Here is a 15817-nt window from a genome sequence, read left to right as displayed (position 1 = left end):
ATACAAGACATTGCATAAGTTTATACATCATTTGAATATACTACCATTTATTCATTCATTCCACTGTAGGTGGAAATTTGGTTGTTTCCAATTTAGGGTAATCATCAATCAATAGTGCTGCTGGGAACAACTATATATATATATATAGTTGAATATATGTTATAGGATATGTACCTTAATGTGGAATTGCTTAGGGTATTCATATGTTTAGCTTTAGCAGCTACTGACAGACAGGAATCTGAATTGGTTGTACCAGTTTTCACTCCCACCAGCAAAGTATGAGAATTCCAGTTGCTCCACATGTTCACCACCCTTTGGTGTTGTCAATCTTTTTCATTTCAGCCATTCTAATGGGTGCGTACATTAGGACTCTCGAGAAAAAGAACCAGTAGGGTGTGTGTGTGTGTGTGTGTGTGTGTGTAGACAAGTTCATAATCTTCAGGATAGGTCAGCAGGCTGGAGACCCAGGAAAGAGTTGATGCTGCAGTTCAAGTCTGAAGGCCTTCCGCTAACAGAATCCACCCTTCTTCATGAGACATCATTCTTTTTCTGTCTTTTCTATTAAGGCCTTCAACTGAGACCATAATGAGGTCCATCCACATTATGGAAAGTAATCTGTTTTACTCCAAATCTACTGGTTTAAATGTTAATCTTATCTAAAGAATACCTTCACAGACACACCTAGCATGTTTGACCAAATATCCGGGTACTGTGGCTTAGGCAAGTTGACACATAAAATTAACCATCACAATGTGGTATTGCTTTCTTATGATTTGCATTTTCCTGATGATGTGTGAAGCTGAGCTCATTGGCCATTTGGATATTATCTTTTGCATTTTAATCTCTTGCCTATTTCTCTTTGTTTTTTTGGCTGCACTGGGTCTTTGTTGCTGTGTGCAGGCTTTTCTCTAGTTGCGGTGCACGGGCTTCTCATTGCGGTGGCTTCTTTTGTTGAAGAGCACGGGCTCTAGGCGCGCAGGCTTCAGTAGTTGTGGCATGCAGGCTCAGTAGTTGTGGCTCTCGGGCTCTAGAGCACAGGCTCAGTAGTTGTGGCGCTCGGGCTTAGTTGTTCCACGGCATGTGGGATCTTCCCGGACCAGGGCTCGAACCCGTGTCCCCTGAATTGGCAGGTGGATTCTTAACCACTGCACCACCAGGGAAGTCCCTCTTGTCTATTTCTATATGGGGTTCTCATAATGTTCGCATTCATTAAGAGGAGTTCCTTACATATTCTATACATCTGCTATTTGTTAGTTGTATGTATTGCAAATTTTCTTCTCATCTATGCTTGACCTTTTTATTCTCTTTATAAACTCAATAAATAAAAAAGTTAAAAAAAAAAGTTTTACTGTTTTATCTGCACATATAAATACTCAATCCACCTGGAATTGATTTTTATGAATAGTATGATGTAGAGGGACAAGATTAATTATTTGTCCGTATGTATATCCAGTTGATTCAGGCTAAAACTTCCAACATAATATTGAATACAAATGATGATAACGAACATCCTTGTCTTGTTTCTGATCTTAAAGGAGAGTTTCAATGTTTCACTATTAAGTATAACATTTGCTGTTTGTTTTTTGTCATATCATTTAACAGATTAAGGAAGTTCCCTTCTACTTTTAACTTGCCAAGAGTTTTTGGTAATAAATTGGTGTTAAATTTTATCTGATGCTTTTGCTAAAATCTATTGAGACAATTATTTTATTTCTTTATTCTGAAAATGTGATGTATTACATTGATTGATTTCTAATGTTAAACCAAACCTGCATTTTGGAATATGTCCAACTTGTTTGTAACATATCATCAATTAATATGTTTGACATACCTCTAAATTTGATTTGTTCGTGTTTTGTTTAGATTTTTTACTTCTACGTTCATGAGAGAGAATGGCTTCTTTCTTACGTATTTCGTAGAATTCATCATTGAAGACATCTAGTCATGGAGTTTTCTTTGTGAGTAAGGTTTCTGGTAATCATAAGATTATTCAGATTTTCTATTTCTTTTTGGGTCGGTTTCAATAAATTGTGTTCTATGAATTTGTTCATTCCTCCTATCCTTTAAAACTTGATGGCAAAAAACATGTTCAGATATGTTTTCATTATCTTCTTAATGTCTCTAGGAGCATTGTGATGTCCCCTTTTCATTCCTGATACTGTTAATTTATGCTCTCTTTTTTTAAAATTTGATCTCGACAGTAAGTTATCAATTTTATTAATCTTTTCAAGGAATCAACTTTGACTTTGTTGATTCCTTCTATTGTTTTCTAATTATTTTTATAATATCCTGTGATGGATACTTAAATCATTGATGTTAAGCCTTTCTTCTTTTCTAATGCAAGCATGTAACGCCGTACATTTTCCTCTGAACATAGCTTTAGCTGCATCCCACAAGTTTTGTATGTCATATTTTCATTACTAGTCAGTTCAAAATATTTTTTTATAATTTTTATAAGACCTATGGGTTATGATAAATATATTGTTTCACTTTCAAGCATTTAGGAACTCTCTACTTTTTGTTATTTATTTTTATTTTAATTCCATAGTGGTTAGTGACCATACTCTGAATGATTTCAGTCCTTTGAAATTTTCTGAGACTTGCTTTAGGACCCAGCACGTGGTCCACTTTTGGGAAATATCTGTATGCATTTGTAAAGTATGTGTATTCTGTAGTTGTTGTGTCTAGTGTTATATATATACAAAATTAGATCATATTTGTGAAGTGTCTTATCTGGGTTTCCTATTCCAAGTATACTTGTTGATCTTTCTTTGATCTATTTGCCCTATCAATAGATCAGATTGTTCTATCAGTTACTGAGAGGGGTATGCTAAAAATTTCCCTCTACGGCTCTGAATTTGTTTGTCATTTTGGTTTTATCAATATTTACTTTATATGTCTTTAACTGTTGTTAGGTGCCTACACATTTAGAATCGTTTTGGTAGTTTGACTCTCTTATCTTTAGGAACTGTTTCTTTTTCTCTAACGCTGCTTCTTGTCATATATTCTTGTGGTTAGTGTATCATGGTGTTATCTCTTTCATTCTTTTATTTCAACCTTTTTTCATTCTTACGTTTATAATGTGTATTATAAGCAGCATATAGATTTTTTAAAATTCTAGAATATATTTTAAACACCATGAGACATTAAAATTATTATTGTTTTATATAGTCAATACTCATTTTGATTTTGATATATTTACACTTTTCATTGTTTTTTATTCATTCTTACATATCCATTCTTCCAAATGGGGTTATTTTCCCTCTACCTAAAGAACAACCTTTACACATTACACTAGTATAGTTCCACTGGAGATGAAGTCACTTAGTTTTTGTTTACTTGATATGTCTTTTTTTATAACTGTATTTTTAAACAATATCATTGCTGGTTATAAAATTCAAGGTTGCCAGCTATTTTCTTTCAGCACTTTGATACATTCTGTCTTATGGCTTCTACTATTTCTATCGAGAAGTCAGCTGTCCGTCATATTACTGCCCCACTTGAAAGTAATACATTCTTTTTCCCTCTGCCTGTTTTTCAGATTTTCTTTTTGTCTTTGCTTTTCAGACATTTTACTATGATACAACTGAGCATGATTTTCTTTGCATCTATCTTACTTAGATTTCATAGTGCTTCTTGAATATGTGATTTGTTATCATTTATCAGTTTTGGTGACTTCTACTCTAGTCTTTCCCTTCTTTTCTGAGACTCCACTACACATGTTAAATCTTTGTACTCAGTTCCATTTATCTCTTTTGCTCTTGTCTGTAGTCTCTGTCCTTGTTTCTCTTGAACCTTCTGTCTAGTTATTTTCTACTGATCAGTATAGCACTAATCCTCTCTTCAGTACCATCTAATCTGCCATTAAACTCCCTTATTGAGTTCTAAATTTCAATTATTATATTTTTCATTTCTAGAATTTCCATTTCCATTCTGCTGAATTTTCTTCTTCTGAATTTCTTCAGAATATTTTCTAGAAATGTTGATCAGAGTTATTTTCAATACCATTATGATAAATGTAACAACTTTTTTCTCTCTTGTGTTTTGGTTATCTGATCTTTTTTTAATCCTGGTGTGATGGGGAATTTTTTTTAACTAAATGCCAGATATTGTATAATTAAAATTGTAGAGTTTATTGGAGGGTTGGGATGATATTATCTTTTATAATTTACTTTTGTTTCTGGCAGGCAGTTAAGGTAGGGGGAGTTCATCTTAATCCTATCAGAAAGTGAGTTGTTTATAGCCTGGCTTCAGTCTTTACATAGGCGAGTGTATATCTTGTTTGGTCTTACTCTTTAGTGCTTAGATCTTCAGGTCTCCCAACTTAAAGTCTAGGGCATTTACTAGGACCTTCCTTGGCTGGCCCTGGACTCCAGGGTTTGTTCATTTAGCCCATAAGTCTGCCTGTAGTTCTTCTCAACTTCTCAGACTCTAGGCTGCCACTCATAAACCAGCAATGTCTGGTGGGGGAAAGCTATGCTGAATATTGAGTCATTGCAGTGCTTTTCTTGGCCCTGGAACCTTGGCCCCTCAAGGTCTTACCACCTCAGTAGCTTTCCAATTCTTTTGAACAGATTTTATTTCCTTTTTCATTCAGAATTTGATCTTTTGCTTGGTGGAAGAGTCAACAGATCTGACACAAACTAGTTCCCCAAGCCAGAACAGGGATGAGACAAATGTAGGGAAGTCTGAAGCCACTGCCTCATGAGCCTACTCATGTGGAACAATCACAGAGCTCACTGTCACTGTCCCTGTCACCCGGGGCCTTCGCAGCGCTCCACCCGAGATCAGCATGGATGGGTACTGACGGGACGACCAGCAGGATGACAAGAGAGCCTGGTGGGTGAAAGGGGTTCACATAGCCAGAACCTTCTCACCGTTCAGTTCTCAGCCTATACGCCCCTCCTGAGAGCACCCACCCTGGGACCCTCTGTCCAAAGCAGCCCCTGTCCCCAGTCCCTCCCTCATACATGGTCTCCACCATGGCCTGAAACTGTCTTTCTCATTTAGTGGTTTACTTGTTTATTGAGTGCCACCCTCTCCCCACAACCCCACAATTGCTACATGAAAGTGAGGACCTTGGCCCTTTTGTTCCCACAGCATGTACCCAGGTGCCTAACACAGTGCCTGACACACACAGGCCTTCCACTTTCATTTGTTGTATTAATAAAGAAGTACAGGCAGACCGCAGAGATATTGTGGGTTCAGTTCCAGACCACCGCAATAAAGCGAATACCGCAATAAAGCAAGTCACACGAATTTTTTGGTTTCCCAGCGCATATAAAAGTTATGTTTACACTATACTGTAGTCCATTAAGTGTGCAATAGCCTTGTGTCTAAAAAATGTACATACTTTAAAAATACTTTATTGGTCAAAATTGCTAATCATCTGAAGCCTTCAGCGAGTTGTAGTAGTAACATCAAAGATCACTGACCACTATAACATATAATAATCATGAAAAAGTTTGAAATATGGTGAGAATTACCAAAATGTGACACAGAGATAGGAGATGAGCAAATGCTGTTGGAAAAAAAGGGAGTGGATGGACTTGTCCGAGCAAGGTTGCCACAAACCTTCAATTTGTAAAAAAAGCAATATCTGTGAAGCGCAATGAAATGAAGTGCAATAGAATGAGCTCTGCCTGTAACTAAATGAATGGCCAGACAAATTACAAAAGGGCAAGAGTAGAAGGAATGTAGGGCAAAAATCCCACAGGAACCATCTCTTCCACACAAGACCTTTGCAAAGAGCAAGTTTCCTCCTTTCCTGGGTCTTGCTCTCTTCCAGCCCCACCCCTCCCTGCATGCAGCCTCCTGCATACCTCCCAGAACTCACCTTCTCCCTCAGAAAACTTCACCCTGCCCAGGAGGAGCTTATCCCTCGGTCCCTTCTCGTGTCTTGGAATCCCAAGCAATGCCTTTGGTGTCCGCCAGGCAGGCAGTGGCCTTCTCCGCTCTGTCCTACCTGATGGGGAGGATGGTGGTTGGACTTGAGTCCTAAGAACGAGGGTGGATGGGCCTGTCCCAATCCCAGTTGGGTCTCTCTGTCAGCGCAGCTGTTTCTCTTTATTAAGTCACTTAGCGAAGATAAACATTCATTTTCTGTGGCTACATACAGGTCAAAACTCTATGGAGGAAGAGCTGTTTATTTCCCCTGCTAGCATTAGAGGCCAGATCTCTAATTATCTCCTGTTCTCCATCTCACCTTGTTGGTGCCATTTCAAAAGAAGCCACCCCTGTCGTTAAGTGTGTTTCCAAGGGATGGCACCAGCTTCCCCACATCAGCTCCACCAGCTTCCTTTGACTTTAGTCTTCTGGTAACAGGGGGAGAGTGTGCTCGTTCATTCCACCATTTACCTAGCCAACATTTCCTCCTGCATAATCAACCCTTTGTACCAGGGTGTCCCACCTCTGCTATTCCACTGACGTGACAAGGTCATTCTCCACTTTTGACCTTGCTCTCCCGACTTAACCTCACCATGGCTCCCCGTTGCTCTGAAGACAAAATGCAATCCCCTTCATGGGCCTCGTAGGGCCCTTGCGGAGCTGGCCCCTGCCTGCATCTTCATCCTCATCCCAGCTCTCCCTTGGCCTCCAGCCCTACCCAACCTCTGTCAGTTCCTCAAAGGCACTGAGTCTGATTTCACTGTGAGCCATTGCAAGCAGCATTTTAACTCTGCTCGAACCCTCTTCTCCTTGCCTCAGTTGGCTACTCCTTCTCATCCTTCGGAACTCAGCTTACAGCCTCCTTCTTCACAAGGCATGCCCCTCCCCAGACGGGTTAGTTGCTCCTTATGTGCTCCTAGGGCACTGAGGACCATCCTGGAATAAAGTTATTACAAATTATAATCACCCATTTACAGGTCTAACTCCCCAGCTAGACCCTGGGGGGTAAGGACCATGTCTATTTTGCTCCTCGTGTGGTTATTTGCTTGCTTGTGCCTGAATCCCTCCAGACAATGAACTTGATGAGATCAGGGCAATGTTTCTGCTCACCGTCATATCCCCAATGCACCACAGCATGCCCAGCACATAGTAGGTCCAAAGGTGCTCACAGCCCCATGTTTTTCTCCACACCATACCACCAACTAACTTTAACTGAATGCTTTCTGTGCACCAGATTTGTGCTAACCATTTGCATGGAGTGTGTAGTTTATGTCTCACAATCGCTCTATGAGATAGGAAGTGTTAGCCCCACTTCACAGATGAGGAAGTAGAGGCACAGAAGAGGTTTAGCAGCTCAGCCACAACAGAAAAGTCTTACAGGAGGGAATCAAACCTGGACAGTGTGGCTCCAGCACTCACGCCCTTAACCCCTACTCAGGACTGTCCCTATCACAACATCTATCCCACTGTGCGGTGGCCAGCCCTCTCCTCCCCTCCACCGAGCTTCTCCGCATGAAAACAATTGAGAAGAGGGAAGAAATGACTGAATGGCTGACTCATTAAAGTCAGCAGCCCTTTTAGTTGCTCAGTCAGCATCAGCCACCAGGTGGCAGTCGCACCTCCCAGATAAAATCATCTCTCCCTTTATTTCCCCCCATTTCCAGAACGAAAGAACTCAATTTTTATATTTACCAAGGAATGAATAGTCTGAATTCAAACCTCGACTCTTTTCGGTTGAGCTTTTTGAAAATGGTGCTTGGAGAAAGTGCGTTTCTAATCCCTAGGCGCTGTGGAGTGCGTGGCCCCGGATGCTCCGCCGGGCTGGTGAAGAAGTTCAGCGCCTGCCTGGGGCGTGCCCTTCATAGAAAGACCGGGAGCAACTGTGCAAGACGTCTTTTCAGCCAGCAAAAGAGATGATTTGCTCCTCCCTCCCCCCACCCCTCATCAAACTGCTGCAGGAGCAGAAAAGCAAAAGATGCATATTCCTAGTCTTGAATTCCATTTGGCCAGCAGCAGGCATGGGGACATATGGTCCCCTGAGGAGATAGCCACAGATGACTGTCAGAAAAGGGCCTTCCCACCTCATCTGCGCCTGAAATGTTGTTCTTTCCTTCTCCACTGGCTCTGCCACACGCTTCTGGCAGCTTCCACCGTGTTCCTGAGAGTGGAATGGGTTTGGGGGCTGAAATGGTTCTTGCTGCCAAGCCCACCCTGACTTTCCAAAAGCTAACCCCAGGACTTCAAGAAAGAAAGAAGCCCAGGCCCATTCCATATCAGGAGGAGGGAGGCAAGGGAAAAGGTATACTTTATTTTTAAATGAAGAAATTGTGATATGTTTTAAATGCTTACATCAAACAAATAAATGCTGTTAACCCCCAAAATACAATGTAACAAAATTATGCTTTTCTCCAAGAAATCCCAGGAGTTACTTTTAAGACTGGACTCTTTGTGTTACAAGCAGAGGAATGGCCCTGAGCTTAAAGGTGTGTGATGGCTCGATTCTGTTCTCCTACTTGTCACTGGATCTCTATGGCCATTGTTTAATGTCAACTGTCTCCATTTTTGGCCCTTTGTGAATGAGAGGATCTTGGGTCCCAGGGGACCTAGCCTAACACTCAGTTTGTTGGGACCAAATGGATGGGAGGACTCCACCCTATGGGGAATTGAGAGAGAATCCTCTAGACCTGGTAGCAGGGACACTGAGCCCTTTCCCCCTCTCCTGCTGCCTCACCACCACTAAACCAACACACACACACACACACACACACACACACACACACACACACACACGCCTCAGCTCTTGGTTTTTGAGCCTGATATCTAAGATTAGTTATCTATGTCCTCCATCTATCTTGTCTTCCTTTCATATACCCTCTCCGAATCAGAATAACGCTTAATCAGAATTAGAGCCTGTTCAATGCCACTAAGTGCCACTCGTTACTTGTTAAAGCAGGATCTCTAGTGCCCTTTCATACAAGCCAAGCATTTCAATTAGACTTCAGAGGACAGGGAGGGGACTGGGGTAAAGATTGCCCTTTGTAATCAATACCCTCCTTTCTGAAGCTTCTGTGTATCTGGGTAGCATTAGGATGGGCCTTGTTTCCTCCTGCTTTCACAAAGGTTTTGCTTTTGCCGAAGTGTTCCAAGGGAGTGGGGTTAGTACTGCATGGTAAATTGTATCTCCTCCAAAAATAGTGCAGCATGTGGGATTTTGCCAAAATCCAAGTCATTCTCAGATATCTTTCTCACTCCCCACATTTCCTCAAGCCAGTGTCATCCACTGACATCCACTGACATTCACTGTCATCCACAACCATCACTCACGGAGATCACTGCCATCCCCTTCTAAATGGTTCTTCTCCCACTCTTGCTCCCCTACAATCTATTCTCCATGCAATTGCCAGAGTGATCACTGATCACTTCCCGTCCCTCTGCTGCAGCAACTCTTCAGTGGCTCTCCATCTAATTTAAAATAAAATCCAAAGTTTTTACCCTGGCTAACAAGGCCCTGCCTTATCTGGCCCCTTGACCTCTCTGAGCTCATCTCATGACCCCTCCCTCTTGTCACAGCCTTGATATATCAAGCTCAGTCTTGCCTCAGGACCTTTGCCTATGCTGTTCCCCCTGCCCAGAATACTTTTTCCTCAGATTTTGGCATGGCTAGTTTTTCTCGTATTATTCATATCTCAGCTTAAATCTCACCTGTCAGAGATGCCTTCTCTAATCTCCCCAGTTCAAGTAGCCCCTTCCCAGTCTCCACCATATTATCCAGTTTCGTTTTTCTCATAACACTAACAGTAATAACATTTTCTTGTATATATATGTGCTTACTTGGCGATTGTCTGATTTCCTCTTCTGAATATAAATGCCAACAAGATAGGGACTTTCATGGCTTTGCCCCCATAATATCGCCAGAGTATAGAACAGGGCAAAACAGGGCAAACACTTGGATGAATGATTGAATGAATAAGAAAACTTCTTGATATGATTCTCCTTTGCAGATTGCCACCTTTGGCTAACAGAGAGCAAGTTCAGAATTCAGATTAGTGGTTCTGAGAATAATTATAATACCTTATCTTTGTAAGGCATTTTCTCCTGAGATCCACCCAACAACTCCCAATGCTGGGTGTGGGCATCACATTTCACTAGGGCTCAGATTACTGAAATGACTCACCAAAACCACATAGACACACACACACACACACACACACACACACAGCTGAGGGCTCAAATCCAGGTCTTTGTCCCCAGAATGTAAATGCCAGGAGGACAGAGACTTTATGTGTCTCATCCCCACAGTATCCTCAGAATAATGTGCAAATATTTGTTGACGAAATGAATGAATAAATGAATGAGCAAACTCCTGGACAGAATTCTCTCTCTGGGACTGAGGCAAATTCTAAAACATTGCAGCTCCCAGCCTCTCGCTGTATCTGGCTGGTCTGTTCTAGCCTCAGGAGAGACCAGCTCTTTGCTCCTCCCCCTACCTCCCCCCGGGGGCCTGGGTCCCCCAGTCTCCTGTCCAGAAGCTGCCTCCATAACCCAGCCAGACTCTCTTCTCTCAGCACACACACTATCCCTGTCCTTGTTACTCCAAGGCTTCCACAGGGACTTGCTTCTTTCTCCAGCCTCCAGCGTGATCTGAGAAACTTGTTAGAAGTGCAGAGTCTCAGGCTCCCAGGGGGGCTGAACCAGAACGCACATTTGAGCAATATCCCCAGGTGAACTTGGCGCCCATTAGCATTTGAGGACTCTGAGCTGCCTTTATCGAGCATTCCAATCTCTATTTTGCTTGGGAAATACCTTAGGCTTGGGGCCCCATTGCAGCACAGCCATCCTCTTAGTGGCAGTTTTGAGAGCCGGCCTGGGAAAGAGAACTAACGTCAGGATCCTGTGCGTCATCCACTCAGCAAACATTTATTAAGCACTTATGATGTGCAAGGTGCGTGACAAGTCCTAAGGACACAATATGATTAAGACAGCGTTTGTCTCCCCTACCCAAAAACGCAGGTACACAAATTATATAGCGTGATAATTAGACAGTGTAATAAATGCTAGTCAGAAGGAGCGCTTCTGATAACAAATCAAGTGTGATGATGGTGAGTCGGGGCGGGGAGAATCTTTAGAAAGAGTGATTCAGGAAGTTCTCTCGGAGGTGATGTTTAATCTAAGTCCCAAAGGGTGAATGAGGACCCTGGTCTGTTCTGAATTGAGCTGAAGCGCGGAAGGAGGCAGAGCAGGGCAGGTGGATAATTTCTCACAGGAGGAAAAAAACGAGCGCGATGACCCTGCGCGAGGAAAGGGGGCTTGCGTTGGAGGAAGGAGAGAGGTTCGTCCGCTGCGTGGCTGGAGGGCATGATGGAGACGGAGAGAAAAAGGAGAGGAGGTTGAGGTGGGAGCCGGGGCTAGAACACGCTAGGCGCCCGGGCCTGGGGAAGAGCGTGGATTTTATCCCCAGGGCCAAGGGAAGCTGTTGGAGGGTTTTAGCAAAGCCTGGCAAAGCCAGATTTCTGTTCCACTGTAGCTGCAGGGGGAGAATTGCAGCAGGGTGAGTGTGGCAGCGGGGAGGGGCCGCCAGGAGGCGCTGCTGCAGCCTGCGGGGCACTGGGCGTTCACATCTCTTGTTCCTCACCATCCCCTCCGTACAGAGATGGGTGGGGTAGGGTGTAATATCGCAGAGGGGAAGGGACCTTCCCGAGGTAGTTGCTGCCAGCAATGGCCAGATGTGGGGCAATAATGGTGACGATAATGAGAGTCTCTAATGTTTATAGTTGGGGTGTGTGTGTGTTTATGATTGCCTCATTTAATCCTCACCTCAACCCGATGATGGAGGTATTATTATTTGTCCCTTCTGATGAATGAGACCACAGATACTCAGAGGTTACCTGCTGTGGCCAACGTCACTCAGCCAGCGGTGGCAAAGGGACAGAAATCCTGGGCGTCTCACCCCAGAGCCACGTCCTTAACCCTGGTGGCTCCTGTCTTTGGGGTTTGAGCCCAGCTTTGCCTGACTTCAAAACCTATGTGGTCTCTACTATCCCACTCTGTGCCTGGGTCACTTTGCCTACAGTTTGCCGTTCATTAGGGCAAAGGGGAAATAATCAAGGAACTGAAAATCGTATTTTCTCAAAAGCAGTATAATGGAGCTGTCAGCTGAGAGACCCAAGTCCTCCTTTCCAGCTCGCACTCCTCTTTTCCTGCTTCTTTCCCTAAAGAGAAAGATTCCAGACAACCAGGGTCCCAAGACATAGGCCCTTGGAGTTCATGCTCATGTTGGTAGCACAGACTCAGCCCCTCTTTTGCAGAGTGTGGTCGCCCCATGGGAGGATCCCTGTTCCTAAGATGGGAAGGAAGATAGCAGGAACTGAGCACTGCAGCAGTGGGCACTGGGCCTGGAGTCTCTGCTTTCTCCGTCACCATGGCAACTCTGCCAGGCTGGATCTGGTTGAACCGTGAGAATAAGCAGGAGGTGGGAAAGCAGCATCAGAGGGTCCCACCTGCTGCCAGTGACCCTGCAGCCCACTCCTGCCCCCCACCTAGTACAGGGACTGGCAATTCGTAAGGGTGTAGATAATAATAATAGCACAACAACTGTCATTATGATGCTACTAATAACAGGTAAACGGATTGAGTACTTACTCTGTGATAACACGGCACTAACTCCTATCAAAAAAAGACGTGGCTAGAATCCAACTTTTCAGAATTATGGAGCTCCACTCTCCATATGTAATTCAGAAAAGAAACCATTATGATATAAAACAAGTATAAGGAAAGCCAAAAAAGATTCCAATTTCCCCCCTTTATGGGGGACTACAGCGTCACTACAAAATTGCCTCGCCCTGGGAGAGAGAGAGATGAGATTGCGATCAGGAGTGTGGGACGCTGTGTCCTGGCTATGGGGTGTATGGGGGTGGAGGGAGGTGCCAGTGGCTTCTGGACACTAAGTTGCACCTGACAGCTGCATTCCACTGCCCTTCTCCTCCCATCCTTCCCATTCCCTCCACGCCCCCCTTCACCTACCCTCCTCCCCGCCACTTTCTGACACCCCTCGAGGAGGGCTGCTGATCTGGATTTAAGTCGGACTCTTTAGGGCACTAAATCTGAGTCCCCACTTGCATCCCTTCCAATTTTTAGAATTTTGCATTTGGTCCTTGATTTGAATTCTTTGGGTGGCAAATAAAAAGGAAGTTACTGATGACTGTATTTGGCTATGGCCTTAGTATCTCCCTCAGAAGGACCGTTGTGCTGCAAATCTATGTTCCAGAATTCTAAGTTGGTTCTTCCAGGCTCCACAGTGTCACATCTGTTCAGGAACAGCTGTTCAGGCTACAGCAATGATCAAAGCTCTACATTCCAGAGCTCCGGTGCTCTAAAAATGGCAAACACTTCTTCTTTCTTTCTACATATATATAAAAATCAGGAACATAAATTCTCTGTAGAAATCTATTTTAACGATTCTGACATCTCAGCCCAGAAGCAAAATATTCAAGTGCTGTTCTGAAATTCAACAGGGCACACCAGTAAGAAAGCCTCTCCCCCGCTCCTTTGGGTTTTCAGGACTATTTTTGTTCTGATTACAGAGATGGTGCAGAGTCTCAGAGGATGAGATTCATGAGGAGGCTTGATTTCTATATAGAACGTGTTGTTCAATTATAGTTCTATAGAAAGAAGTAAAACCCGTTCTCTTTGGTGGGATTTTCCTTGAATCTAAAAGAAAATCTGATGTATAGTTGTATACATGTATACCTTATCTGCATCTATCTGTCTGTCTGTCTGCCTACTTACCTACCTACCTATCCACGTAACCATCCATTCTCCATCCGTTCATCCAACCATCTGCCCATCCATCCATCCAGCTAACTAGAGATCCTTCCTTGGCACCCGTGTGATGATGATTGGTTGGACCACTTCTTCGTCACCGGACAATTTAGCGGACAACATAACAACCACAGAGAATAGCCATCACCTTATCGTTAAAGACATCCTTGTCAAACAAAATAAAGGAAAATAATTTTTTGATGGGTTTCTAGAATGGTATGTATCCTTTCGGTATAACGTCTTGGTGATCTCTTAGTCAATGCGGGGCGGGGAATAAATTTTTACTAAAATTTCTTTCTTGTTGGAAACTTACAAGGGGTGAGGAGAAACAGCACCTGGGTGTGAACCCTGATTTTGAAAACTGGTTAACCTTTCTGAGTCTTGACCATGTTTAAAAGGGGCATGCTAACAGTCCCTGCCTCATAGGACTGTGGGCAGAGGCAGAGAGGCACGATGCCGGCACCTGGTAAGCACTCCATCGATGCTAGTAGATGTTATCATTTTCATGATTCTTCTTCTCACTCCCAGAGCTGCTTGTGTTTCTGGGATCTGGGGGTTCACAGTACTAGAGAAAAGGCCCTTCCCTTTTCCTTGTTTCCTGCCCCCCAAACTGATACGTGTCTTTTCCTGGTGGTGAAGTCAAAGAGAAAGGATATGCACTAAGGAGTCTGTAGTTCCTTGAAGTGAATAGAAATGATATTTCAACTCCCTTGCCCCTACTCCTGGAAATGTATACCCCAGTCTGGCTGCTGAATCACAGACACACATTTAAGGGAGGCCAGTGGAGCAGACAAGAATTGTAGAGGTAAACGGGAGCCCCCCTTGGCCTCACAGAGGGAAGAGCTTTGGCCTCCTTACCTGGCCTCCCCTACCCACCTATATGACCTTGAGCAAAATCCTTTAACCAAGAACCAGTTCTTGGGGAGCAAGTGACCTCATGTGTGGACTCCAGTCAAAACTCACCTTCTCTCTAGTGAATTGCTTCATCACCCTATCTCTATACTTTCAAATACGAGAGCTTGCACCCGGGTTAGGTTTGGGAATGAAATTTTTTGTTCTGAAAACAAACCTAACTTAAAAAAAAAAAAAACCTGTCCATTGCTATTCCAGGGGCAGTGAGGTTTATAGGGGAAGAAGGGATGTGGTAGGTGGGGATTGGAGTCCAGGCTTCACCACATACTAGCTGTGTAAGCTTCCAGGTCACCCAACTGCTCTGGGACAGGACACAGTTCTGTATTCTGTTCAGTGCCTCGCGGGGGGAGGGGGGGAATGGGGGTTAACCTGCCAAAGTACGTAAGTGCCTGATGCACCACAGTCCATCAGCAGTCGCTAGCTTCCTCTTCCAGAACCAAACCATCGATCGCCCTCGCGGTCATGAAGCCATTCCACATCCCCTCCCCCACCCCCCGAAGTTAAACACACAAGGGGCCACTTGTCTTTTCCCTCCAATATGAGAGGTGAATTATGCCTCCATTCGTTCAAATAAGGAGGCTCGAGGCTCAGGTCTTTCCTGGATTCTGTCTAAAACCTTTTATGGTTTCACAGACTCAGGTTACTGCCAGTTCCCTTCTTGCTAACAAGTTTTAAATGCCCTCCTGTGTTTAGTGGGGATCCTTCCTGGATATGTTTGGTTCTTCTCTCTTTTGGTGTTGGGAGTAGGGTCGGAGAAGCGTTGAAAATAGTCTCTTTAAAAATGGTGACATCTGCTTTGATCGCAGTGACATTTTGATGGTGTCAAAGCCCTGCTTACTGAAATAGAACTGCAATGAAAAGGATGAAGAAAGCGCAGGCTGAGCTTCTGGCATTGTATTCACTGATTCACCACCCTCCGCCTCCCACCTACCCACAAGCAGGTTTTTACCGACGCTTAATCAGATTATCCGCAATAGAAAACACTGCGGGTTTGGGCACACATTGGATTTTGACACTGCTGTTCATTTTTAACTTCCTTGAAACAAACAGTACTTTGCCAACTCTGGTCACCACAGTGAATCACAATAAGACAAAACAATGACACCCAATTTGACTAGAAAAAGATTCCAAGTTAAAATACACCAAGACTCAGGCAAGCTAAAACAAAACGTTCTCTAATAAAAGAGACTGAATGGGTACT

The sequence above is a fragment of the Balaenoptera ricei genome, chromosome 3, assembly GCF_028023285.1.
Source record: "Balaenoptera ricei isolate mBalRic1 chromosome 3, mBalRic1.hap2, whole genome shotgun sequence".
In the NCBI taxonomy this organism is placed as follows: domain Eukaryota; kingdom Metazoa; phylum Chordata; class Mammalia; order Artiodactyla; family Balaenopteridae; genus Balaenoptera; species Balaenoptera ricei.
This window is presented reverse-complemented; position numbering follows the sequence as displayed.